The sequence below is a fragment of the Chionomys nivalis genome, chromosome 3 (assembly GCF_950005125.1).
Source record: "Chionomys nivalis chromosome 3, mChiNiv1.1, whole genome shotgun sequence".
NCBI lineage: Eukaryota > Metazoa > Chordata > Mammalia > Rodentia > Cricetidae > Chionomys > Chionomys nivalis.
The window spans coordinates 38,474,960-38,493,250 of NC_080088.1; positions in this window are offsets into that span (position 1 = coordinate 38,474,960).

Here is an 18,291-nt window from a genome sequence, read left to right on the forward strand (position 1 = left end):
TATCGTTATATGATATTTCTAGAACTTTTTAATAGGAAGGTTTGTATAGGTATTTAACACATCATATAATTGTTGAACATTAAGCTGATAGTGACATTATGTATTTAAGTTATTAAATGCCAGCTATACATTTGTTTCTAAATAACTATTGTTATATTTTTATTAAATACTTTATTTAATATCCATATATCCACAATGTGTGCAGTTGCAGTGCCATGCCTGTTTCACTACCAGTGCTGACTCCTTCTGACTCTTATCATCTCTCTCCCTCATCTTTCACCATGATCCTTGTGCCCTGGTGAAATAGGATGGAATAAAGATGTCCCATTTAAATACACCACAGTCTCTTATTCTCTGAATGTTAACTTGTTGTTTGTTTCTATACTAATCTCAATCTACTGTAACAAGAAGTTTCTCTGATGAAAGTTGAGAAATAAACTAATCTATGGTAGATAAAAATTTAGGGGGCAGTTTGTTACTATGTCCATTTAGCAGAATAAAAGTGCTAATTTTTCCCAGGACCCATGATCTAACTATTGTTATATTTTATTATCCTGTCCTGACTAGATTGTTTCTCTTCCTAATTAAAAAGTTATACATGGGGGAGATTGATGAAAGCTTTGCAGTTGGGAAGGAAATGATTCTTCACTGGTTTTGCTATTAATAGAATGCCAAGGCTAAGTTCTCAATTCTAGTAATTTGAACCACAAAAAAAAAAAAAAAAAAAAAACCATGGTCATGCATGTGTTCCAAAGTTCTCTAATAAGAAAAGAGAAACAGCTCCTTTATTTAAGATTGAAAATAAACTTGATCATGCAAAATACAATAAAGTGTTGAGAAAAAGAAAGAAAACACAGAAAGAAAAAAATTAAACAGCAAAGTTTTCCAGGCAAAGAAAAATCTAGTTTATAAGTAATAAATATCAGTAGGTTAATATGAAATAAAAATTTCCCATGACTGTGTGGCTGCATCTAATCAAAACTTGAGTGTTTGGTGAATGTTGCTGCTTCTGTGTGCAGGAATAGGAAAAATGAAATATTGCCAATTTCAGAACTTCTAAACCAGACAGGGTCACTGTGAGGATACCACCATCAAAGTCATCATGATTCTAAATCATAAAAGGAAATACGAGCTTGCCTAAATGCCAATATCTCCTTACTATATTATCTCTTGCCAAGTTTATAACGACAGAAATAATTAGAGCAAAAGAGACATTCTCCATATTTATCACATTGCTAAAATACCAACTGGATGACGGTTTTTGAAGATAATGGCAACAATTAACACTACTCAAGGGATGTGTCAGTTGGAGATCCAAAGTGTCATTAAAAACTGCTGCTTCCTTTCCCTTGTGAAATACAATTTGGAAGAGAGCATAGAACAGATTTCATCATGACAGACACAGAGTTGGCATACTCCGGAGCATCACCAATGCAAAGGAAGGACGAGGATGCCTTGTCCAATCAAGAACTACAGAGCCTGTAGTCGGTCATTAGACTGTTTACTGATGTTAGAATTACCAAGAGGAAAATTTTCATCACGTACAGTAAAATTACATTTGTTAGAGCAGAAGCAAATACTTGCTGATTGCAGAATGTGCTTCAGGTATTAAGTATTAAATGCACTGATAATTGGAACATTTAAATCATAAAACATAAAGACTTACAGATAGTACTCTTAAGAACCCCAACAGGAATCCTTGTGAATACCATGCTAGACCACGCAACTTGAATGGGAAGAGAGGAAAACTAAACATTTAAAAGTTTATTTCTTTTATTTCACATGTAATATAAATTGAAAGCAAGGCCAGACATCCCAAAGCATTCCTCAAGCATAAATTCCAGCCCGCACTAAGTTGTTGGCTCTCTTTTCCACAGCAGGGCATGCTGCTAAGTCAATTGTATTGTAAAGCCAATTTAGTGAGGCGAGTAGGAGTTGAGTATCTATTGTTTGCCAGGAGGGCTAAAGAAAACAGAGAGAAACTAAACATTATCTTCAGCAGTGTAGCAAGCATACTTTATGGGGAGGCCATAAACCCCTCAGAGAGGATTCTCACATAATTATTTTTAATATTGTTTGGTGTTTGTGTTCATGAAGCAGTAGAAATCACATAAAAGGCAGAAACTCTGCAGAAACTACCGAATGAGTTATTGGGTCCTGTATGACTCTTTTATTGCTTTCTTATCAAATGAGTACAAACTGCGTGGCTCAAAATTATCCATCCATTATTTCTCCTCCAAATTCCATGACCCAAAAGTTTGAGTACAGCACCATGTGGCCTATTTATCCCCATGCCAGCCAAAGTACCTCAGATCCATGACCTTTCTTTCTGCTCCTGGCCAGAAAAAGAACTCTGTTTTCAACTTTTCTGTGAATACATTAGCCAGCTTGGTAAGTCAGGATAGGCCCCTTATTTCAAGGTCACAGATGACACTGGCAACTTCATAAATATAAAATGCAATTACAACTGTCATGAGTCATGTATAGAAGATATTCACAGTAGTAACATCAGAGAGGCCAAACTTTTGCCTGCTATTTGATTACAAGTAATAGAAAACTGCCATGGGTAATTTATGACAAAAATTACATAAAATGAAATTTATTGTCTAAGTTGGAACTATGGGAGTGAGGTTGCCATCATCATGGATGGAGTCTTGCCTGAATACACATCATTAGGTCCCAATCACTATCTTCAATTTCTCAGCAATATTTACATCTCTGTGTGGTCTCATTACCTCCTACTGCAAACTAATGACCTTCAACTCCAATTTTGTATATTTCCAGATAAACAACCCACAAAAAAAGAAGTTTTTTTTTTCTTATTCTGATGTCTTATGAGAGGCCTTTTATCTGAATTCTGAAGTACAGTGTGCCAATGACAGGAGAGTGGATAGTGCTGACTCATTCCAATGCCATAGCTTATTCTTGTTCCCGAGACCCACAGAATTCTGTAGAGAATTCCAGGTCTTCATTTCTTACCCTAAACTTCTCACACTGTTTTTAGAAAACTCTATCATGCTTATCCAATCCCCCTTCATCAGCCAGTACATATAATACCCCATCACTCAGAGTGCCATAGCTAACAACTTAGACTCATATTTCTTCAGAGCATTTGGACGACTTGAAGGGCCTCTCTCAGAGATGCATGTGCAACAGGCAGAGTTGGGCATCACCATCCCTTGACTTAATGGTTCTCTACCTTCCTGATGCTGCGACTCTGCAAAGCATTTCCTCATGTTGTGCTGATCCCTAACATAAAGTTATTTTGTTGTTACTTCATGACTGTAATTTTGTTGCTGATATTAATTGAAATGTAAATATCCGTGTTTTCCAATGTTCTTAGGTAGCCTCTGTTGAAGGGTTGTGTATCCATCAAAGGGGTCACATGATCCACGGTTTGAGAACCATTGCCCTAACCCAAAATGCCCAATGAAAATAGAGAGGTACAAAACTGCAGCCACAACAGACATCTAAGGAGCTGATTCCTTGAGAGGAAAAGAGGACCAAATAGAATTTAATTAACTTTAGTTGAATTAACTAAGAAAAAAAGTAGAGCAAATTCAGGTAAGATGATGCTTTTTGAGACGCTCACATCCACATTCTCAGGTATATCTGAATTTCCTTGAACATTTTTCTTTCTGTTAACCCTGGAGCTTAAAATCCGAAAATAAATTTCAGCTCTATTTTTAAAATTAAAAAAATTGAAGATTACAAGGGAGACATGGTGATTGACACAACAAAAGTCACAGAGAATCAGTAAAGACTATTACAATAATTATAACCCAACAGACTTGGCGACTTAGAATACAGATAGTGGTTCATATCTGGAAACACACACCTTACCAAAGCTGAATCATCGAGAAGCAGAAAATTTGACTAGACCAGTAACAAATAATGAGATTGAGTTCCACACATCTACAGGACTAATTCTAATTCTTTTTAAGTTTTTGAGCATTCTTCTACATGTACTTTGTAAGGCATACTTTAATCTCAAAACTAGACAAAGATACCACAAAAATGAAAGCAATGGAGCTATATCCTAGTGAACATGGACACAGATGTACTCAAGAAAATATGAGAAAACCAAATCCAACAACATACTATAGCCTGATTCACTATGTTCAGCTAGGGTTCATCCTAGAGACATAAAACTGGCTCAATATATGCATATCAATAAATATGATATACCACACAAGAGAATTAAAGACAAAAACAATATGATCATCTTAGTAGATGCATAAAAGGCATTTGGTAAAGCTCAATATCCCTCCAGAATGAAAACATATAGAAGAATGTAATCCACCATAATGAAAACCATATACAATAAGCCAACTGCTAACGTTATACTGAACTGTAAAGGACTTCTAGATTTTCTCTAAGATCTAGAGGAAGTCAAAGACACATAGTTTCAACACTTTTATTCAACAGAGATATCATAGTTGGAACAATCAGGCAGGAAACAAAATAAAAAGCACCCAAATGGGAGAAAAGCAAATTGTATTGTAGATGACATGATCTCATATAGCAAGGCACAAATAATGTACTCCAAAATTGTTCTTAGAACTACTAAATAAATTTAGAAATTTTTCAAGGTGCGAAAGCAACATTTAAAATCAGTAGCATCAGGGCTGGAGAGATGGCTCAGTGGTTAAGAGCATTGCCTGCTCTTCCAAAGGTCCCGAGTTCAATTCCCAGCAACCATAAAATGGCTCACAACCATCTCTAATAAGGTCTGGTGCCCTCTTCTGGCCTGCAGACACACATGTGAACAGAATATTGCATATATAATAAATAAATAAATATTTTTAAAAATCAGTAGCATCAGTATACACCAAGAATTATCCCAAAAAGAAATCAAGAAAGTTATCTCATTTTACAATAACTATAAAAGGCATTTGGAAATAAATCTTAACTTAGGAAGCAAAAGATCTATATAATGAAAACTATTAAAATATTAATAAAAGAGATCAATGATGTCCAAAAATGGAAACATATTCACATTTATGGACTATAAGAGTCAATATTGTTAAAATGTCCATATTATCCAAAATGATCTACAGAGTCAGTGCAATCCCATAGAACATATAAATTTTTAAATGTTTTTATTGAGCTATATATTTTTCTCTGCTCCACTCCCTTCCTCCCTGTTCACATTTTACCACCTGCCACGCTCCTCATGCTCCCAATTTATTTGGGAGATCTTGTCTTTTTCTACTTCCCATATAGATTAGATCCATATAGATTAGGGTCCTCTTTGTTGTCTAGGTTCTCTGATATTGTAAATCTTGGCTGGTATTTCTTTGTTTTAAGCCTAAAAGCCACTTATGAGTGAGCACATATTATGTTTGTCTTTCTGGGTCTAGGTTAACTTATGCAATATGATGTTTTTTAGATTCATGCATTTGCCTGAAAATTTCAAAATGTCATTATTTTTTTCTGCTGTGTAGTACTCCATTGTGTAAATGAATCACACCTTCTTTCTCCATTCTTCAGTCAAGGAACATTTAGGTTGTTTCCAAGTTCTGGCTATGACAAATAATGCCACTATGAACATAATTGAGCATATGTCCTTGTGGTATAATTGAATGTCCTTTGATTATATGCCAAAAAGTGGTATTGCTGGGTCTTAAGGTAGATTGTTTCCTAATTTTCTGAGAAATCGCCATACTGTTGTCCAAAGCAGTTGTGCCAGTTTGCACTCCCACTAACAATGCAGGAGTGTTCCCTTTACCCCACATCCTCTCCAGCATAAGTTGTCATCAGTGTTTTTGATCTTGGCCATTCTTACAGGTATAAGATGGAATCTCAGAGTTGTTTTGATATGCATTTCTGTGATGGCTTAGATGTTGAGCATTCCCTTAAGTGTCTTTCAGCCATTTTAGATTCATCTGTTGAGAGTTCTCTGTTTAGGTCTGTACCCCATTTTTATTGGGTTATTTGTTCTTTTGAATTCTTTATATATTTTAGATATCAGCCCTCTGTCTGATGTGGGGTTAATGAAAATCTTTTCCCATTCTATAGGCTGCCATTTTGTATTGTTGACCATGTCCTGTGTTTTATAGAAGCTTCTTAGTTTCAAGAGGTCCCATTTATTAATTATTTCTCTCAGTGTCTGTGCCACTGGGGTCATATTTAGGAAGTGGTCTTCTCTGCCAATGAGTTCTAATGTACTTCCCACTTGTTCTTCTTCTATGAGGTTCAGTGCTGTTGGTTTTATATCAAGGTTTTTTATTCATTTGGACTTGATTTTTGTGCATGGTGATAGATATGGATCTATTTTCATTCTTCTACATGTTGATATCCAGTTATACCAGCACCATTTGTTGAAGATGCATTCTTTTTTTCATTTGATATTTTTTGTTTCTTTGTCAAAAATCAGGTGTTTGTAGGTGTGTGGATTAATATCCAGGTCATTGATTCAGTTCCATTGGTCCTCCTATATGTTTTTATGCCAATATCAGGTTGTTTTTATTTTTGTAGCTCTATAGTAGAGTTTAAAGTCAAGGATTGTGATGCCTCCAGAAGTTCTTTTATTGTACAGGATTGTTTTGGCTATCCTAGGTTTTTTACTTTTCCATATGAAGTTCAGTACTGGTCTTTCAAGGTCTGTGAAAAAATTTGCTGGGATTTTGATGAGCATTGCATTGAATCTGTAGATTGCTTTTGCCATTTTTACTATGTTAATTCTACCTACCCAACAGCATGGGAGATCTTTCCACTTTCTGGTGTCTTCTTCAATTTCTTTCTTCAAAGATTTAAAGTTCTTGTCATACAGGTCCTCCACCTATTTGGTTAGAATTACTCCAGGATATTTTATGTTATTTGTGGCTATTGTGAAGGGTGATGTTTCTCTGATTTTTTTCTTAGTCCATTTATAATTCATATAAAAGAGGGTTACTGATTTTTTAATTAATCTTGTATCCTGCTACATTACTGAAGGGATTTGTGAGTTGTAGAAGTTCTTTGTTAGGATTTTTGGGGTCACTTAAGTAAACTATCCTATCATCAGCAAATAGTGAGAGTTTGACTTCTCTTCTGATTTATATGCCTTTGAATACCCTTTGTTGTCTTATTGCTCTAGCTAAAACCTCAAGTACTATATTGAATAGAGATGGAGAGAGTGGACAATTTGTCTTGTTCCTGACTTCAGTGGGATCACACTGAGTTTCTCTCTATTTAGTTTGATGTTGGCTGTTGGCTTGCTGTATATTGCCTTTATTATGTTTAGGTATCCCTTGTAGCCCTGTTCTTTCCAAGACCTTTATCATGAAGGAATGTTATATTTTGTCAAAGGCATGGTATGATCATGTGGCGTTTTTTTTGTTTGTTTTCAGTTTGTTATATGCTGGATTACGTTGACAAAGTTTCGTATATTGAACCATACCTGCATCTCTGGGATTAAGCCTATTTGGTCATGGCAAATGATTTTTTAATATGTTCTTGAATTTAGTTTACCAGTATTTTATTTGGCATTTTTGCATCAGCATCCATGAGTGATATTTGTTTGTAATTCTCTTTCTTAGGTAATGTCTTTGTGTGATTTGGGTATCAGGGTAATTGTAGCCTTGTAAAAAAAGTTTGAGAATATTCCTTCTGTTTCTACTATGTGGAACAATTTGAAGAGATTTGGTATTAATTCTTCTTTGAAAATCTTATAGAATTCTGTGCTAAAACTGTCTGTTCAGCACAGAAAATATCAAATAAAACCATACATCTATAACGAACTAATATTCAAGAGTGTGTGCTTATGACATGTTCTGGAGGAAGCATACATCTATAATAAACAGAGGAGGAGTAGATCCAGGGGGGAGAGGAGGTAGGTTTGGGGGACTAGGCAGGAGTGGAGGGAGGAGAAACTGTAGTTGGGTTGCACTATATGAGAGAAGATGACAAATAAGAAAAAAGAAAAACTGTTACCTATTATTAAACACCAGGAAATTCAAATCCATGCCACAATAAAATATCGCCTTACTCCAGAAAGTATAACAATGATATAAAGACAAAGGAGGTCTGGAGATGTCTTTGTCTCTGTGGGTAAAGGGCTTACTGCATAGGAATGAGGGCCGAATTTGAATCCCTGGCACCCACATAAGAAGCCAGGAGCACCTACTCCTAGCTCTCTTGAGTTGCCTGTGGTTCTTTGTCTAGACTTGTGAGAAGAACTTCTTCCAAGTTAGCATGTCTGTTCATGTTGCCCTTCCCCAGGCAATAGCTCTCCAGGTGGTTACCCAATTCCAAGTGGTCAACGCTGAGATTATATACACATAATTAACATTTTATGACTCAACAGATTCTATTTATATGTTTAGGAATGGGCAGCATTTGTCACCTTTATAGCTTTCATAGCCTCAACCACAGGTTTTGCTTAACTCAGGTCCTCAGTAAATATGAATGAATCAGTTGCCAAGAAGTCAATTCCTCAAAGAAATTGTTGCTTATAAAAAGATGACACTAAAGGCTAAGGCACTCACCTGATAGAGTGCTTGCCCAGCATGCTAGACAGAAGCCCTTGATTTGATCCCTAGTACTGCCTAAAACTGGCCAGTGACACTGTCACAATGAAAATGGAAACAGAAAGATGAGAAAGTCAAAGTCATCCTCAACTGCATAGTGAATCTGAGGTTAAACTTGGTTACACAAGGCTTTCATCATTAAAGGAGGATGGAGCAGAGGAGAACCCAGATGAAGACAGATTGGAAAAGAACTGAAGTATCTTTCACATACAGCTAAAACCAATTAGACATAGTCTTCACATACTAAGATACAACTTAAAAGTTATATCTAAATACCATTTAATTTTTTTTTTTTTTTTTTTTGGTTTTTCGAGACAGGGTTTCTCTGTAGCTTTCGAGCCTGTCCTGGAACTAGCTCTTGTAGACCAGGCTGGTCTCGAACTCACAGAGATCCGCCTGCCTCTGCCTCCCGAGTGCTGGGATTAAAGGCGTGCACCACCACTGCCCAGCCGCAAAGTGAGTTTTAAAAACGGCTCCATTTTACACATCAGCCTCATAGAGGCCATACCTTGCCCAGTAAGTGTGACTACTAAGTACTGAGCAAGAACATCTGCTCCTCAGATCCAACTGCCATTCTCTCTGCTCTGAATACAACTCTCTAGAAGAGGAAGTCACTCCCGCCCTCCACCACAAACTTGGCTTTTTCAAAATAGCCCCAACTTGATCCAAAGAGGATTTTAAGCCCCATATTTCTGGTTATCTTAAGAGAACATCTAGACTGGTGGCCAGAAGTGTGTATTCTGAAGCCTGCCAAGTCCTTTCAAAGAAAGGTTAATAGCGGCCTGAAGGAAAGCCACAGGAAGAGTCTAGACAACCTGTGAAAGATGCCTGAGATGAAGCAGGCACAGGTATATGGAGTGAGGGCTCTTCTCCCCATCACAGCCTTTGGAGCCTGGCTTTATGCTTTCTTAACTCCTGGCATCTATTGTTTCAGTGGCTGAACACTTTGAGTTTCTTCCCTTCATTGTTAGCTAAGCCAACTCAATTTCTCTTCCATTATATAGTTTCACTCAAATCCATTAAAATATAATTAATCTGGGTAGTATGTGGCCACTTCCTAACCAGGAGCCAAAACTTCTTTAACCATTAAAGAAAATGTCTCCCACCCAAGGGGAGAATCCTCCTCATTTGTTCTCAATGCCAAAGGCAGGGAATAAGCACCAGTCATCTATCTCAAGTCTACAGGTGTCATCTGGGCTGCACATCTGGTCTTTGAGATTCAAAACACACAAAATCACATCGCCGAGGATCTCCTAAAAAACCCTCTGCAGGTCTGTTTGGAATTGTCTGCTGGCTAGAGTCATTGCATTCACACCAATGGTGTCTGATTTTCCAGCCATTGTTTAATAACGTTCTTCTACCTGGGGCCGTTGATTTTGAACTATTTTACTCCATGGACACTGGACTTCTTGCCAGCTGGAAAAAAACAGACAAAACTTCCCAGGGCATCAGACTTTCCTGCCTGCCCACCACTCCCTGAGAGCACAACAGGAGTCACTGTGATCTTGCCTGGAAACATCCTCAGTTTTAGTTAGAAGATTCTTCCAAGTAGAATCCCACACACACAGAGAAGACAAAATCAGCTGCCCCGATTTGTCTTTTGCCCAAGAATTTTGAAGCACCTTTCCAAAAACCAAAAAGTGAAATCTCCTTCCATAAACAATGTTTTTGGCCTGTGTTGTTACAGTTGAAATAGCTTCGGCTGCTAGTTTGCCTAACTCTGATCTGAAGGTCAGAAAGGAATACTTTCCCAATCACTCAGAACTTCAGCAATCATGGTGGTATTTTCACTACTCATTTCACCCTAGGTCTTAACATATCTGTTTCCAAAATTCATGTCCTTTGAAAGAGTTTGTAATTAAATCAGTTATCTTAAGGCTACATTCTAAACCCAGGGCAACTGTTCACCCTTTTGCCTTCATGTACTTTGTTACAAATGTATTGCTTTTTAATAACTGATGGTCATTTATTTCATGGAAAGAGACTATGAGATCAAAGATAGGTAATAAGACAAGCCTACTCAAAGAAGGTTAACTTGTAAGAAGATTGCATTAATGAAGAATGATTTGCAATTGTGTGACTTTTTAGGGAAACTATGAGCACTGGTTCAATTAGCTAGAGAGACTGACAAGTGATGATCTTGCCACCAGAGAGTTGTAACAGACAGAGTAGGAAGTCATGACTAGACTTTGGAAGGAAAGCTGAGTGGAGTCTGCTAACTTATGAAGAATAGTGACTGGTGGAGGGATACAAACAGTTCTCTCTGAAAAGGGGCCACAGGATATGCCCCTGACCTCCCTGTCTTCTCCCATTTGGCCTTTCCTTTGGCCAAACTCAAAATCAATCTGAAGACTTGAAAGCCTTGCCAGAGTCTTCCATAGATTAGTCTTTCACCATAATTTTGGTAGGTTCTTAGACAAAGAAGCAACAACTAAGTCATTTGGGTTTTATATTAGGTACAAGTATTTCCTTTGATCAATCCATCTGCCACTACAAATGAATGGCAAGACATGGAAACTGAGGCTCAGAAATGTTCAATATCATAGCAAATATGGTGGAAAAACTAGTAAATGTCACATCCTGGCTTAAAACTCCCTTCTCTCCATAAACTTGCTCCTTGTATTCACCCTTGTGTCTAAAATACTTGTCACTGTGTTTAGTACATAACAGATTCAATGACTTGTAGCTAGGCAAGTGATGCCATTAATGACAATAAGAGTTTCTTCTTTCGCAATCACCATGTAAAATGTGCTATGCCAAGCCCTTGTTATGCATTTTGTCAGTGGATCTTTATAGTCAGCCATGTTTCCAAGAAGGAAACCTTCTTCCATCACTAAACTGACAGACATCTTTGACCAAGGACTCTATAGTGTCATGGAGATATTACTCTTGGATCTCCCTCTGAGGAAGGGCAGTCAGCACTCCCAAGGACTGCACCCTCAAATCCTATCACTGCCTATTCTCCTAGACCACCTTTCCTCCAGCTATTTCAAGACAGACACTGAGGGCAGAGCAAGCAAGCCACGCCTTCTTCTAGGAGATGTGGTATTCCTCTGATAGGCAACTTCAGCTTGAGGGCTATTTGCTTCATTTGCTACTAACCCGTGTTTCAGTCTGTTATCTTCTGGAGACTCAACACCATCCTCATTTCTGCTTATTGACTTTTCCCCTAAAACCTTCTTGCAAGTTCAAGCTTGTGTTAATGTCTGCTTCCTGGCTGCCTCAACCCGTGGAAATCAAAGCAGTCTTACTGTTGTAGTACTAAATATATTATTTAGTTATTCAGCATTTATAATGATGAGTTACTACAAGAAATAGAAAATCAATAAAATATCCATGCCAGAATCACTTGCAATCTAGCAACACATTTTTATATGAATAAAGACAGGCTGTCTGCTGGTCAATTGATGTATCAGAAAAAGAGACCTCCCTGGAAGGTCACACCATCCTTTGTGTTTTATCAGTGGGAATTCCATGCGTGTTTGGGGTAGTGTGTTTTTTTTACAAACTTAGTTCTAAATCCAATATCAAACTGTGGTTTTTTGAATCCTAAATGGAAATGGCTTGGTAGGAAAGAAAAAAAAAAAAAAACGAACCAGCTGTCTTTGTCCAACAGTTTAAATTATGTATTTTCCAAGCATCCATTTTTTCCACTGCTTTTTTTCCCCAACAAAGACCCCTCCTTCCCACAAAATATGTTTGCACTCAGGAAGCCCCACTTGCATCAGACACAGATAAAGAAAAGAAAAATAGTTGTGCAACTATTCTCCAGAGCATCCTTCTTATTTGTACAATAAACTACTGTGGCTGTCCCCCAATCCAAAGCAGCAAAATTTTTCTCGAAGTTTTCAACTATAGATATACTTGACAAGTTTTCTTTCAATGCCCTCACAATGAATCCTGGGGTCTTCATAAGATACAGAGCAGAGAGAGAGAGAGGGAGGGAGGGAGGGAGGGAGGGAGGGAGGGAGGGAGGGAGGGAGGGAGGGAGGGAGGGAGGGAGGGAGGGAGGGAGAGAAAAAGGGGGGTGGAGAGACTCTTGGTCTCAGTTGCGTTGTTATCAGTTCTCAAACAGATCTTGCTCAAGCTATTCAACAAATGGAGGACAATTCTCATTTTCTTCCATTTCCTTACTTTACAGCTGCTGCGGAATTGATACTTTTAAAGCATCCTGAAAAACAAAACAACTACTTCCCAAATATGCATGAAGTCTCTAACAATTGTTTACTCCCTTTGGAGCAAGGATGAAGAGGATTGAAACAGAATGTTTTCACGACATCTAATCACAGTTAGAGTACTGGGTGTTTGGAAGGATTTCTCACATTTCGTGTGTTTTTGAAAAAATAATAACTTGTCAAAAATAATAATATATCAAACTACTATCTAGGAGAATGAGGAGCCTCAAAATCTTTAAGATGTCTCCCTAGTAGGCCTACCTTATTATCCTTACACCTCAAATAATTGCCTATATTTGAAAACAATCCATGGAAAATAAGAGATTATCTGTGCCTCAGTAAGAAATTTAAAATAACTGTCTCTGGTCACTTCCAATGTTGGGATCAAGCCCAGGGCCTTGTGCATTCTAGGTACCCAATCTACCCCTGAGCTGCATCCCCAGGCCCTGGCCCATCTTGGAAACTTCACAAAGACTCAAGAAAAGCCTGTCTTTTCTCAAAAAACATTGTTTCCTTATCTGTAGTTTCTAAATTTGCACACTTACCAGGCCATCTCAATTTGCTGTAAATATTCTGTTCTTATCTTCCTTTAATGCAGTTGCCTAAAAATAAGAATTAGAATATTTTCTCCTTGTCCCTAGAAAGAAGTGAGCAGCAACATGAGCTCAGTAAAAAACCAGTTACCAGGTAATGAAAGCCGGATGCACTAGGTAAATCTATTAACTTCGTAAGGCAAGTTTTAAATGTTTTGATAACTGATTGCTGACTTAATTATTATAAGAGTAAAATATCAAATATCATTTTTCTGTATATATATATATATATATATATATATATAGTACTCATGAACATGTATGACAAATGATGCTTGCCCTTCAGTTTCCAGAACCAACATTACCATTGCTATTGTGAAGTGGTTACTTCTCAGAGGACATTAGAGTCTTTAAAAAACAAACAAATCTCACTCTTACATAGCTTCAACTCCTTCATGAAGCCTTGCTAGAAATTTCTTTTTTGGCTTTTATCAAAAAATCATTTCTGTGACAGACAGATGCAAGGAGAACATAAGTTGACAAGGATGGGCAAAGGGGAGAGCCTTCTAATGGAGAATTGAGCTTCGTTAATGGCGTTTCAAGGTAGTTATATCAGAACTGTTGGACACAGTCATGTTTTTAACAGAGTGGTTAAACCACTCAAAAGTTAGGCAGCACTAACCAGAATGAAGGGGCCATCTTGCAAGCAATTCTTATTTTACAAGTAACCCCAGTTACACAACCTATTCTGTTTCCTGGTCCTGGCACTTAGAGAGAAATGACAAAAGGAGAGGAAGGGGCATAGAGAAAGCTTCCCATCCCAACTGCTTTTCTAATTATTGTGTGCAACAAGCTATAGACCTCAGTAAAGACTAAAACTCGGCGTCTGTTTTCACCTGGGAAGAATGGTACTCTGCAACTTAAATCTGCCATGAGCTTTTCTGAGCACATCTGGTATTTTAACAGCTTGGATGGTAACAGACTTTTCACTCCCTCAGACAAAAACATAAGTGGCCACATCAGTAATCACCATTAAAGAGAATTTTCAGCATCTGCACAGTTCAGAAACTAAGATGCCCCAGAGCCTTTCAGCCTGATATTAAGACCAGACCAACAATGACATTGTTTCTGCTGCTCACACCTTCATTCCTGCTTCATTCTGCCCATGGTCTCTAGAGACTGAGCACTGGAACAGAGTCCCCAGAACTGTGCAAGAGCTCCAGTTACCCTGAACTTTATAAAGCCGAGCATGTTCCTTTGGCTCCCCAAGCCTAAATTCTCCCACCTATAAAATAGGAGTGCTTTTATGTACTTAGTTTAGACAAAAGGGACTTTGTGAGGCTCAAAAGAGGAAATGGGGAGGAAATCATTTAATAAATTATAAATGACTCTGTAAGAGGTTGTGTTGGATGGATTAACCGTCGGTGGGACTCCTTTGATGATTCCTGCCTGAGCCGCACTCACCACACTCACACTTGGGTGGTCCCATTCTGACCCTCTTCCCGTCTGCACGCAGACTTTCCTTCACTGCAGTGCACTGCCAGGGGTGAGGACAGATGGCCACCACACCAAATCTGTGCCTGCCCAGCTTCTGACAGGTCTCCTAGGAACTAACATTCCAGAGTTGTTCTCAGTGATAAAAACCACCAGGTGAGATGTCATAATTGCCCTGATTTAGATCCTTCAAATATTAGGGATTATCTGTTGCATGTATTATCTTACATTAGTTTTGGAGAGCCCCAATCCAACGACACGACGAAGGTTTAACATTTCATAAGAATGAACATAAATATTAATGCCCTCTGCTCAAGATCTAGAAAGATGTGTGAGATGTTTGCCCCTTGGGTTTCAGCAAAGATATTTTACTCTTCCTACTAAATCATTTTAAATTCTGTTCTATGCCAGTGGTGTCCATTATATACCCTGCCAGTCAATAACTAGACAGCAGTGGCATTCGTCCAGATTCTCATTTTTACATAAATGGCTTTAAAACACGTTCTCTATATTACACTCTAATCTCATCCTGGCCCAGCAAAATATACATGATTCAATATAATGCAAATAATATTATGTTGAGAAAAAGTTACCAGGGAGTCAGAATGGTGTTATAAAGACTTACTATAAAATCCATATGCTCACTCTGAAAATATTCCAAATAAGCACTAGAAACTGACGGTTTAATGTGGTACTGAAAAGGTCAGATCAAGCAGCAGGGAGGCTCATGAAACCAAAGCATATGCAAGAGACACAGTTGAAAAATGTCATGACTCAGGCAGAGAAGTCTGTACGCAGAAAGTCCAAGTTTCTAGCCTCAGATACAATATACCTCAGTCCATATCGGGCACATGTGTATGGTAAAAATGTCAGGAAATAGAAATTGTGTATTGTGCTAATCTAAATTAATGTAATTTTAGTTAAAAAATACCTTCATTACACTCAAAGTCCTGAATACTTAGATTTTAAATGTGCAAACATGCCAGTACGCTCTGTGTTCATTTAGCATCTAATTTGAGTTGTCCAGTGAGATTTCTCAGTGCAAAGGAACCCAAGTCCATTTTGTATAGTTTACTTCTGGTCTGTAAAATAATGTATTAGACATGATTATTGGTTTATCATTTCCCACAGTGCATTTGCAAGGTGCTGCTTTTAAATACATTTTGTTCTATTAACTGTAGTGTCAAATGGGGCTGTGAAGGAATTGGCAAGGCCTTACAAATATTTAAACATATGACTTTTAGTAACACCATCCCTATACTCTGGCACATCCCATGTACAAGATGGAGAAGTTGAGGCAGACAGGAAGAACTTTGATTCAGAGTTTTCAGACTAAATCCAGCAACAGAACACATGTTCCCAGATTCTTTTTCCTATGCTTGTTTTTCTGGAGCTGCCTTAAAAGACCTTGCTCTGGGTATAGTCAGCTCTGACTAAAAACTAACTGTTTTTAAAGACAAGAAAGTGACTGCTGGAACTCTGGATTGACAAGCATGAAATCAAAAGCCAAGAGAACTAAATAACTAAATAACCGCAAATCTGGCTGTATGACAATTCTGACAGTAAAACTGAAGCACAAACATTCAACTGTTAGGCAGAATTTTTTATAATTTTTATATATATTTATCTATATTATATATAATATATTATATATATATGCCTTCTGATCAGCCTCCGAGGGACATAGCAGATAACAACACACTCTGTTTAAGAGAGAGTAAGCAATAGCAACTAAGTACTGAATCAGACACTTTCTACACTAAAAAAATGCATTCCAGAAACAAAGAGTAAGAGAAATCAGTTTAGAATGGGATTTTCCAGCCTTGCTCAGTCCTAGAGAAAGAAGTTGGGAAAAGAAAGAGAGAGAGAGAGAGAGAGAGAGAGAGAGAGGGAGAGAGAGAGGTTGAATTCTGAGGACTCTCTGTTGGTGGATACTGTTAAAGACATTATTTAGTCTTGGGGCAAAAAATTAACTAATTTTCACAGTAACATTAGGAACAATGTATGTTCAGAAACTGGTGTTTTTTATACCAAAAATTGCTAGGCCATTTCTGCCTCTAAAGTTATATTGAGGAGATAAGTATATAACTCATTTGATATAGTGCTTGCTTCCCATGCACAAAACCAAGTAAGACTCCCAGCACCATTGGCCCACCGTGTGATCCTGAACCTAAGTGCTCAGGGGTGGAGGCAGAGAACCAGACAGGGTCATTCTCAGCTACATTGTAAGATCAAGGTTAGTCAAAGACACATGATAACCAGCCTCAATTCACATAAATAAATATGTATGCATATATATATATATACAATTATATAATCATCTTTTTAAAGAATAGTTAGAAAAAGTCACAAACAGTGGTTCACAGAGAGAGTTGTAGATGTGTGAGAAAAATAGCAATGGAAATTAAAAATAACCTCAAAATTGTTAATCTAGATACAATCCCTTTCTTTCAGCAGTGTTTACTATAATATGATATAATTTTATTTTCACCTTGTACTCTATCTCATGACAAGTTCTGCATTTGAGAATTCATAAATATTTTAAATAGCAGAGTATTTTTTCAGTCATCTAATTAGTAGCAAATTGGGCTGTGCACATGCAAATATTACATAGACCTAAGGACCTAAATCTAACTTGAAACCCTTTGAAGAAATCATTTGGTCACGTGTACAACAAGATTCTATATATTACAAACACATTAACTTCAGCATGATAGTTTCAAATAAAAAATAAATCTATTAGCAAGTTGCTAATGACTTTAAAGAACATGCTGCAGGATCTTGCTCTTCTGTTGAAGACATGTTCAATTCTTCCTCACTGACTCAAAAATAAAAATCAAATTTGGCACATGTAACTTACTCCCTAAAATATTAGAAGTCATATGAACGTATAGAAGGTTCTTCATCTCTTGGATTCTCTTTTTTTTTCTTTTTCTCTTTCTTTTTCTTTCTTTTCTTTTTTTTTTTTAACTTTTCTGTACCTTAAAATATTTCCAAGTTATGTATGGGAAATGGTGTGTGTGTGTGTGTGTGTGTGTGTGTTTGGTGAATAATTAGAAACATAATGGAAGCATGAATAGATGCCTTTTTCTGGCATTTTGAGAGGGCAAGAATGAGTATATACAACTGGTTTTAGTGAATTTTCACTGTTGAAATTATTGTAACATTTCAATGGGAAAAGTTCTACAAATTATCAGTGATTATAGTGAATGTGACATAAATAATGCCAGTGAGCTATACTTTCTTCTTGCAGAGTATAGAGAATGTGAGAGTATAAGCCAATATATGAGAATATGCCAGCTCACAGGTCTTTCTTTACCCAAAGAAGATTTCATCTAGTAACTGTTCCATTGTGACAAATAAATCTGGATCTTAAATTCCTATATCCCTGGCAGAGTGAAAAGCAAATGCCGAGTACTAATGCCTGAGAATCTACTGAAGCAAATGCTGATGCCTGGGGTATCTGTTTTGTTTTTCCACTCTGTTCACCTGCCACCCTCTATTAACTTTTATCAAAGAAACATAGGCAAGCAAAATCAAAAAAAGAATTTCTGGATCAATATAAAAGTATATTTA